The sequence below is a fragment of the Pinus tabuliformis genome, chromosome 9, assembly GCF_031772625.1.
Source record: "Pinus tabuliformis cultivar Carrire ecotype Pingquan chromosome 9, CPIR1, whole genome shotgun sequence".
NCBI lineage: Eukaryota > Viridiplantae > Streptophyta > Pinopsida > Pinales > Pinaceae > Pinus > Pinus tabuliformis.
The window spans coordinates 773,371,853-773,381,407 of NC_142307.1; the positions used below are offsets into that span (position 1 = coordinate 773,371,853).

The following is a 9,555-nucleotide window of genomic DNA, read 5'->3' on the forward strand; positions in this document are numbered from 1 at the left end:
GCCAATTATGAAAAATCCTGAGCAATTTAAAAAAGGGTTGAGTGACATTCCATTATTGTCCACTAGACATTAGCTTTAGCTTTAGGAAACTTAACTGTAACTACTTTCAATTTTTAATAAGGTCCATGAAGGATCTATCAGACAGAGAACTGTCTTTATAGCAGTTTTTTTGTCCTCATATTTCTTGTTAATGATGACTATGTTAAACATAAAAGACATTCGCTTCTCAATAGTTTTTGCAATTTTTTTCAGCTGTGTTGAAAATCACTATAAAATACTTTGGTTTTGTAAAGAGATTAAATTCATATTTTAGATTAAGAAGGGGATTGAATAGGAATTTATTTAAACATTTAGTACCCAATCTAAGTCACTACTATCTGATTGTTTTCATAATGCTTGAGGTTGTGGGATGGTGGAAGCATTGAACTTGAATGAATCCTTAAAACCTATGTACAATATGTAAAAGCTGAGATGATCCAAAAATATGTACAATATGTAAAACCTGAGATGATCCAAAAAATGAAATAGCACAAGAGCAATAACCACAAGGATTAGCCTTTTAAAATGTTGCATTTTCTTTTTTCTTAACATAGAGGCTGCTTCTTGAAATTACCATTGAAATACAATATCTAAATCATCAGAAACCCAAATTGAAACTCATCATATAAAACTCATGTTTTGAGCTGCAACTTGTACAAAATGTTTAGATTCATGCATTACAAAGATAATGGACAAGAAAAATTATCGTCATGTTCAATCATTCATGTCCATGATTGTCAAAACTGAAGCTATATGCTTGGATTATCCCAGTAATATGCGCAAAACATCCTTGAAATTTGTCCAGAAAATCCTTGAAATCTGCCAAAAACATCTCTGATATCTGATAAGAACGTCCCTGAATTCTGCCCGGAACGTCTTGGGGACGGCCAGGAAGTCCCCAAGTCCACGATGAAGTCCCCAACAGTTTGGGGATGTTTCCTAAGGGTCCAAAAATCCCCGGAACATGGGGACGCAGGGTATGTGGGTTTTTTGGGGGGACGGGTCCTTGTGCAACAGAGCTTAAAATTAGTCTTTATTTAGGAAATATTTGTTAAAATTGGCAACCAGGGCCAAAATCCATGTGGGTCACCTTATTTATGGCCGCTGATATTTTTCTTGGATTCCCCTTTCCGAGAGGTGTAGGATTGATCTAACGATCATCCGATTCCGACATGTATTCATGGAGATATGAATTTATTTGTATTCTTGACAATTTGTCAAGGTCGGCCAGCAAGCAAAATAATGATTTTCACCCCCAGCTTATCCTCAACGTGGCATATAAAGGGAGGAGACCTTGTGGCATAAACTCACTCATCTCATCTCACATTCTTCTCTCTCCTAGCTTGATTGGGTATGCGTAGGAGGAGCAGATCTCTCACACATGTGAAGGAGGATGCAGATTCTGATTAGGGCAACATTGACTAGGGTTGACCGAGCTGCAGGTGGGAAAAATTGATAGTGTTGATCAGCGTTGACTGTTTCTTGATTGTGGATTGGGTTAGGCTACCTCTCCTTGGCAGGCCGCATTTCTGGACAACACCTTTGACTTGTTTTGACTATGCGTTGACCAGCGTTCACTGGCATGAGGGTTGACCGCCTCTAAAACCAGATTCGCTCTTAGAGGACCACGTGTCCGAATCCTACGAATCTGGTACGATTCAACCTAAATCGTGTCCGGATTTCATGACATGTTGTGTCCGATTGGGACACGATCGAATCCGGATCGTGTCCCAATCAGACACATCGTGTCCTGAAATTCATAAATGAAGGGGAAGAATGTCCCCATTGGAGATACCCCTCCTCCCCCAATATCATCAGAGTCTGCTGCAAGTAATGTTGAAGGAAGACTTCCTCCTAAAGGTAACATTGAGAAATATCCTTTGTGGAAATATGTCACAAGAGAGGATGGGCCAAGCAACAAGGGGAAGGGAAGAGGCAATGTGAATTGGAGATGCAACTTTTGCCACAATACTTTCACAAGCACATATTACCGTGTGAAAGGCCATTTGTTGGCTTTACCAGGTTGTGGAGTTGGAGCTTGTACACAAGTTTCTTTACAAAAGAGGAAAGAAATGGAAAAAGAGTTCACTGTTGGTATGGCAAATGTGGCTGCAAAATAAAAAAAAAACCAAGAATGATGACCCCCTTCCATTTTTGAGGAAAGTCACTACCAAATTTCCATTTGAGAGTTCTACTGGGGGACAACAGCAAAAAGAAAGGCAATTTCACTTGGTCCAGTGGACAAGATTTTTCAAAATGAGAACGGGAAGAGCTTGATCTCACCATTGCCTTTCTTTTCTATCAAAACTTCATATCCTTTAATGTTGCACGCTCACCTCTATTTATTGAGATGTGCCGAGCTCTAACTCATGGGTCTCCATCATGGTATGTGCCTCCTGGTTCAGAGAAGCTTAGAACCACATTGTTGATGAAGACAAAAAAAAAAGGTGCAAAAAATGCTTGAGCCTATTAAAGCATCATGGCCAACATCTGGGGTTAGCATTGTTTCTGATGGATAGACAAATCCAGCACGACACCCATTCATCAACCTCATGGTGTCTTCCTTGAATGGTCCAGTTTTCTTGAAAGCAGTGGATACACTTGGAGAATGCAAGGTGCAAAATTTATGGGTGAGTTGTTTATTAAAGTTATTGAAGATGTAGGTGTTGATTCTTGTGTGAAAATTATTACAGATAATGCACCTATTTGCAAGGCTGATGGCATGATTGTGGAAGCTAAATATCCACAAGTGTTTTGGACACCTTGCATTGTCCATTCATTGAACTTAGCATTGAAATCCATTGCTTCTGATGTGCTTTGGATTGGTAACATTATTGACGATGCACGGCATATCCGTAACTTTGTGCAAAATCATACAAATGCCCTCACTATCTACAAGGAGTACAACAATCTATTATTGTTGAAGATCGGTGATACATGGTTTGCCTCTTCATTCATCATGTTGAAGAGGTTGAGGGAGGTCAAGACCGCTCTTGGGGCCATGGTTATTTCAGAGTTTTGGTCTTTTTGGAGAAAGACATATCAACTAGCCTCTAAAAGAGTGAAGGACACAGTGCTAGATGATGCTTGGTGGGAGAGGGTAGATTTAATTATTTAGATCATGGACCATATCATTTCTTTGCTTCGATTTGCAGATACAGACAAACCAATCCTAGGAGAGGTTTATGAGGGATGGGATTCCATGATTGAGTATGTGAGGAGCATTATTCTACAGAGTGAGTGCCCCGAGTATGAGACATCACCAAAGGCCTTTTGTGGTACTATATAGGATATTCTTGTTAGCGGATGGGACAAGAATTGCACACCTTTACATTGTTTGGCTCACTCATTGAACCCAATATACTACATCCATGAGTGGCTGAATGGTGGACCTTCTCGCAGATTCCCTCCTCACATGGATGGTGAAATCTCATAGGGGAGGAAAGATGCATTCAGGTGGGTTTTTCAGGATAGAGCATTGCTTGATGAGGTGGAGGATGCCTTTGCAGAGTTTTCCACTGGCATTGGTCGATTTGCAGGATATGATGTGATCAGAGACAGGGGGGCTAAGAAGGCCTATGCTTGGTGGGCAAATCATGGGACAACAAGCCTTCCGCTACAACAGTTAGCCATGAGGCTCCTCTCTCAAGTGACTTCATCCTCTTGTTGCGAGAGGAATTGGAGCACATATGGGAATTTGTATAGTGTTAAGAAGAGTAGGTTTGAGCAGTCCAGGGCAGAGACAATGGTGTATGTGCACACCAAACTTTGTCTTATTTATAGGTAGAGGGAAGAGTGGTTGAAGGGAAAGACAAAGATGTGGGATGTCTTTCCTGATGATATAGGTCTGGACAACAGTGTTGAGTTGGCATTGGCCAACTTGGATCTCAATGATCTAGTGCTAGAGTTTGTTAGATTTGATGATGGTGATACTGTAGAGGGGTCATCCTCTACACCAGCAGATGTAGAGACGACTATGGATACAGGGGAGGAGGAGGATGCAGAGGAGAGCAGTGGTGACCATGATGATGAGGACAATGATGCTGATTCTGATGATGACTATGAGGATTGATGACTCATGAGTCATGGGCTACCTACTGCCTTGAGGCTTGTATCCCTGTAGTTGTTTTGTATTTTCTATTTCTATTTGCCATTGGCATTACGCTGCCATGTAACACATTTTGATTTTGATGACTTAATGAGAAAACTACAGCTGTCAGTGTCTTTATCTTACTATCTTGTCTTTCTCCTATTGGATCATTGATGAATTGAATATGTATTATGATTTATCATTTATGAATTTAGAATTTATGATTCATTGATTTATCATTTATGTGACATTTATTTGAATTTTGTATGTACTATGCATGCTATAATGTTACTAACTTACTTTGTAAACGATAAAACTTACATGTAGATGAAGATCTATGTTTGAAATCAATGAATTTGTATCATTAATGAGAATTTGTATCATTAATGAGAATTTGTGTAAGAAATATCTAATTTTTAATATATATATATATATATATTTTAATAAAATAATATATAACGTGTCCTAACTTGTCATGTTCCAGTGGGTCAACGTGTCCAAATATGACACTTGAATCCCCATATCCGACAAATCCCGAATCCCCGTGTCAGGTTACTTAGCTGACCGCAGATCTGTCCAGAGTTGATTGAAGTTTGACTGCACTTTTCAGACTGTTTGGGGTTGACTTTCCTTGCTGTTGGAGGCCGAGTTGACTGAGCATTGACCGGGGTTGTCTAGAGGTCAAATCTGACCTGTTTGACCAGCTTTGACTTTGCTGGTTAGGGTTTTACCGCTGCTGTCATAAAATTACAGATTTGTATAATTGTACTATCTCTCTCTCTCTGCTGAATTATTGAAGAATATAAGAAGAATTGATCAAGGGTTTCCCCATATTGGGGTTTGTCCCTGGCTGGTGCCACATCTTGTGTCCTCTTGACTTGGCTTGTCTTCTACTATTTACATTTATGTTCTATCTGCATTTTACTATCATGCTGAGGTGATTGCTATTCTGGAAATTGATATTGGGCTAATAAGAAATTTGAAGTAAATTGCTCTTAAACATAGAACATACCAAAATTTAACAATATTCCATTTACATTTGCCAAGGATTCCCACTCTTTACATTTCATCAGACTCCTTGGCTCAATGAACTCTTTTTTTATCCTAGAAAGCAAAGCTCATGCAGTGCCAATTTCTGAAAAATGGATAGATTATTGAAGTCTATGCTGAAGAATCATATTATGTCTTCTGTTACTGAAGTTAAAATTCTTAATAAATTCTTAGGGACACGTTCCTGCTAACTAAAATATATACCTATAAGATTACACATAAAGTAATGCAGAATTGACGAGAAAAAGAGAATTGATTGTATTATAACACCATAAAAAATTATATGTACATCATAACTATCACAACAGAGAGGCAATCCATGAAGGAAACTAACATTACGTAACTAAAATAAGTTTTATAATCTCTAAGTTGACTAAAATAAGTTTATAATCTCTAAGTTGACTCATTTATTACTAACTGTAAAGTACCAAGATGTTTACACTATAAAGTACATTACACATATGACCATTAGATTACATACATTTTATTAACCTCCTTTAATGGAGCCACTGATAAACTTGGCATCAAGTAAACTTTATTACCAACAATAATAAATCTGAATGTCTGGCCAATTACATTTAGCTCTATTCTACAAGCATATTCGACCTTGTACACCCATCATTCAGAAAAGAGATGCTAACAAATAGGATTTATCACCATCCACAATCCTTATGTACATGTGCATGAGTTCAATTTAACATATGGTCAGAAGAATTGAGCAAATTGCAATATAAAAACATTCTGGCAAATTAGTTGCATGCCAAATCGATGTTTTTCTACAATGTGAACATATTTCTCAATAAGCTAAAAGAAAAATATTGGCCATAGTTTACATCTAATATGGCCTATCACGACCATATAAATGGTAAATTCCAACCCTGCTACCACATTATGGTGTTTTAGACATCACATAATTGTTTGTGGAAGTTGGATGTTAGAACCTTTCTTTGTCCTGTTTTTATACTTACTATATAGTTGTGAATTTACAGGTCCTAATGACACCACTCCATGTATCTCAATAGAGATTAAGGTAACGTATTTTTTATTTACGTGAAAATCATCTTTTAATGTAGTTGGAAATTCTGACAATCAGTTCCAGGAAATTAAAATCTGTCAGTCATTTGAAACCTAGTGCTTTTCTCTTCGGTTCTGCAAACACTAAGAAAAATTAGAAATATAGTTGTCAATACCCAATTTTGAGGTGGTTTGCTTTCAGTATGCTAGCCATTAATGTCGTGATTGCTTCCTTATTCATAACATTTTTCTTGACCTTCCTCTTAAAAAAGGCAGCCAAAATGTGGCTTTCTTCCTTCTTCAAGGTTCATATCAGAAGAGAATCACATAAAAAGGCTTGTATCCCGTTTTGCCATGCATCAGCATCTGAAATTTTCTGAACAGAAGGTGAAATTTAACTCAAATTCCCTTAAAAATGCACTTCAATTGTTTGATTCTTTTTAGAATGTATTGCCTATTTTCTTGTTTCACGAGTCATTTTAGCAGAACGGCAGTCTTCATGCCAGTCTTATCTTTGATTGTTTCGCGTTTCAGATATCACACGTCAGTAAATATTCACCACTAGACTTGTTCTCTGAATCATGTGATAGAATACATCAAGCCATTGAGGGACTCTTTGAAACTCCTCAGAATAATTTACGGATATTCTTGAATGGTTCATTAGTATTTGGTGGATTGGGAGGCTATGCGGAGCAAGAGTATTGTGATGGTCCTACCGTTAACTCTCTTGCTAGAGAGCTAGAAGACACCCTTGAGAGTGTAATCTCATGCCAAAGTGGAGAGGGTGGAAATTCTTAAGGATCTTGTCACAGAAACTCTTCTTAGAACGAGAATATTGAGTCAGCTCCTTGCAGTCCAGAAGATGGATATGTATGACATTGAAGGTGCAATCCATTCATATTTTAATTTCATTCAGGTGCCATGCCATGTATGCACTCATTCTGTAAGCAAAGCAGGGAATTTAAATCAGGCTGAAAAGATTGCAATCAATCCAGATGAACCTTTCGAAAAAGATATCCAGGAAAAGAATTCCGATTTACATTTTGCTTATTCAACGACTGAATCATTGTCAGAAGAACTTATGGAAAAGCATACTCAGGGAAATTTTTCCTATTTACATTCTCCAAAGGATGAATTTTCTCATCTACATTCCCTTTCAATTGAAGAAAGCAGAAGAATTGTCCGTGATTATCTTCTAGCCACAACTGCAAAGGACTGCAGTCTGATGCTCACTTTTCAACCGATGGCTCATTATTTTACAGAGGTGAATGCAATCGATGGAAATGATGTAATATACATGTCGTCAACTAAACAAGAATTCCGATACAAGGTGTGAAACCTGAAAACTGCTTATCGATTCATTTGCTTAAAGTAAATGAGTTAAGCCCATTAAATTTTCTTGTCTATCTGAACATATAATCCCTTGTGTCATGTTCAGGACTTGTCTAATCAAGCGGGCTATCTTATGAAACTATGATCATTTCCTTAAAATAATTTGTAACTTGTAATTTTTAAATAGTTTAACTTTTGGCCATGGCAAAATCTGCAGGCAAGCTTCATAGACTTGGATCTGAAATTCTTGAAGAAGATGATCCACTACTACGAACTTGATCATAATATAGTGAATTGTTACACCAGGACACATGAAGGAACAACTGTCTAAAATTACAAGGATGCCAAATTGTATGTGTTATCAAGTATATTAGGTTTCTTTACATGTCGATATTCTTATCTTCAAAACATACAAGATTTTATAACTCGTGAAATTTTTCAGCAGATGGAAGCAACTGGTGGGTTCTGCTAACACAAATGGTTCCGTAGCTTCAACTTTGTGCATTGATTTGTATATCAAGAGGAGCATGTGCTAGAAAACTATGGCTCCTCCACCATCCAAAATTCAAACAAGAATAGTCATACCTTTATAGCTATGGGACATTCTTTGTCTTATGGAATTCACATTGTGCTGCCTGTTGTGTCAATTCCTCGTGCAATGCTTTGGAACTGCAATTCATGCAACGGAAGGGACAGAATCAATTATATGATGAAAACAATATAATAATCTGCAGATATTTTGGCGGCATTTTTCAAACTTCACGAATCAAGTATTACTAAATAGTGCGTGTGTTTTCTTCTAATATTTTTTGTGGGAAAGAATCATGCAGCCAATTTCAAGGTCCATGATTCCTTTTAATGCAATAAGGAAGGTTCTAAAGATATTTGACAAATTTCCAATAATTATATATTTAGTTTGAGTCACTCTTCTTTATACCATCTTAGATAGTTATAGATTTGTGTTGCACCAACATTAATGCAATAAGGAAGTTTCCAAAGATATTTGAGAAATTTCCAGTTCTTATATAGTTAGTTTGAGTCCCTCTTCTTTCTACCATCTTAGATAGTTATAGATTTGTGTTGCTCCAACATTAATGCTATAAGGAAGGTTCCAAAGATATTTGAGAAATTTCCGATTCTTGTATAGTTTGTTTGAGTCCCTCTTCCTTTTACTATCTTAGATAGTTGTAGATTTGTATCGCTCCAACATTGAAACAACGAAGTCTTTGGCAAACAAGCATTGAGCTTTCTCAGTTATAGATTTGTTCCCCTATAAGCTCCTCTAAGTAGAGAGCTTGTCTTGTACCACATTCTGTGCAATATGATTTTAATTTTTCAGCAATAATAGATGTTTCTCTGGCTAGAGATAACACTTTCTCAAGGAAACAACTATAGTCCATGTCTGAGAAAACAGAGTGTATGAGAAAATGTGTTCTTTCTAGTACTGCCTATTTCTTAAATGTGTTAAGAGACTCATAGCATACAAGATATGTGATTTATAAGGAGTGCCGAAAATATAAACTTACTATTTTTATAGACTATAGTGACGACGTAGGAGATTTGCAATCCAATTTTGATGCCCTCCGTGTCTCCCACTTTAAATTTGAGGATCAGCAAGGTTATTCATCAAGTGGAAGAGATTATAGAAGAGGAATTAATTTAATCTATTGGGAAAACATGAAAAATGTTAGAATTCTTAGCTCTTTTGCAATGTGATTTAAACGAGTATCAAAGGGACCGTGAGATATGGGATTTAAGATGATTTGCTTAATACTATGGAAATCCTGCCATATTTGTGTTTATATTAATACTACGCTAGAGTTCTTTGCTCTTTTGCAATGTGATTTGAATGAGTATCAAAGGGACGGTGAGATATGGGATTTAAGATGGCTGGGTTAATACTATGGAAATCCTATCATATTTGTGTTCATATTAATACTTGAACTATACAAGCTGCAAGGAAAGCATAACTTCCAAAATTACATGTCTCAAGAAATGACTAACCAGGACCTTGAAATTCGCTGAAAAAT

At 37.0% G+C, this 9,555-nt stretch overlaps 1 pseudogene across 1 annotated transcript in view; it reads left to right on the top strand.

Annotated features, from left to right (window-relative positions):
• Positions 1-8,391, top strand: part of LOC149151006 (inositol-pentakisphosphate 2-kinase-like) — a 148,245-nt pseudogene extending 139,854 nt beyond the window's left edge. Inside the window, exons 6-10 of the transcript XR_016263123.1 lie at positions 6,169-6,209; positions 6,470-6,580; positions 6,728-7,523; positions 7,743-7,876; positions 7,971-8,391. The product of XR_016263123.1 is annotated as an inositol-pentakisphosphate 2-kinase-like (transcript). The remainder of the gene's footprint in view (positions 1-6,168; positions 6,210-6,469; positions 6,581-6,727; positions 7,524-7,742; positions 7,877-7,970) is intronic.
• The last annotated feature ends 1,164 nt before the right edge of the window (positions 8,392-9,555 follow it).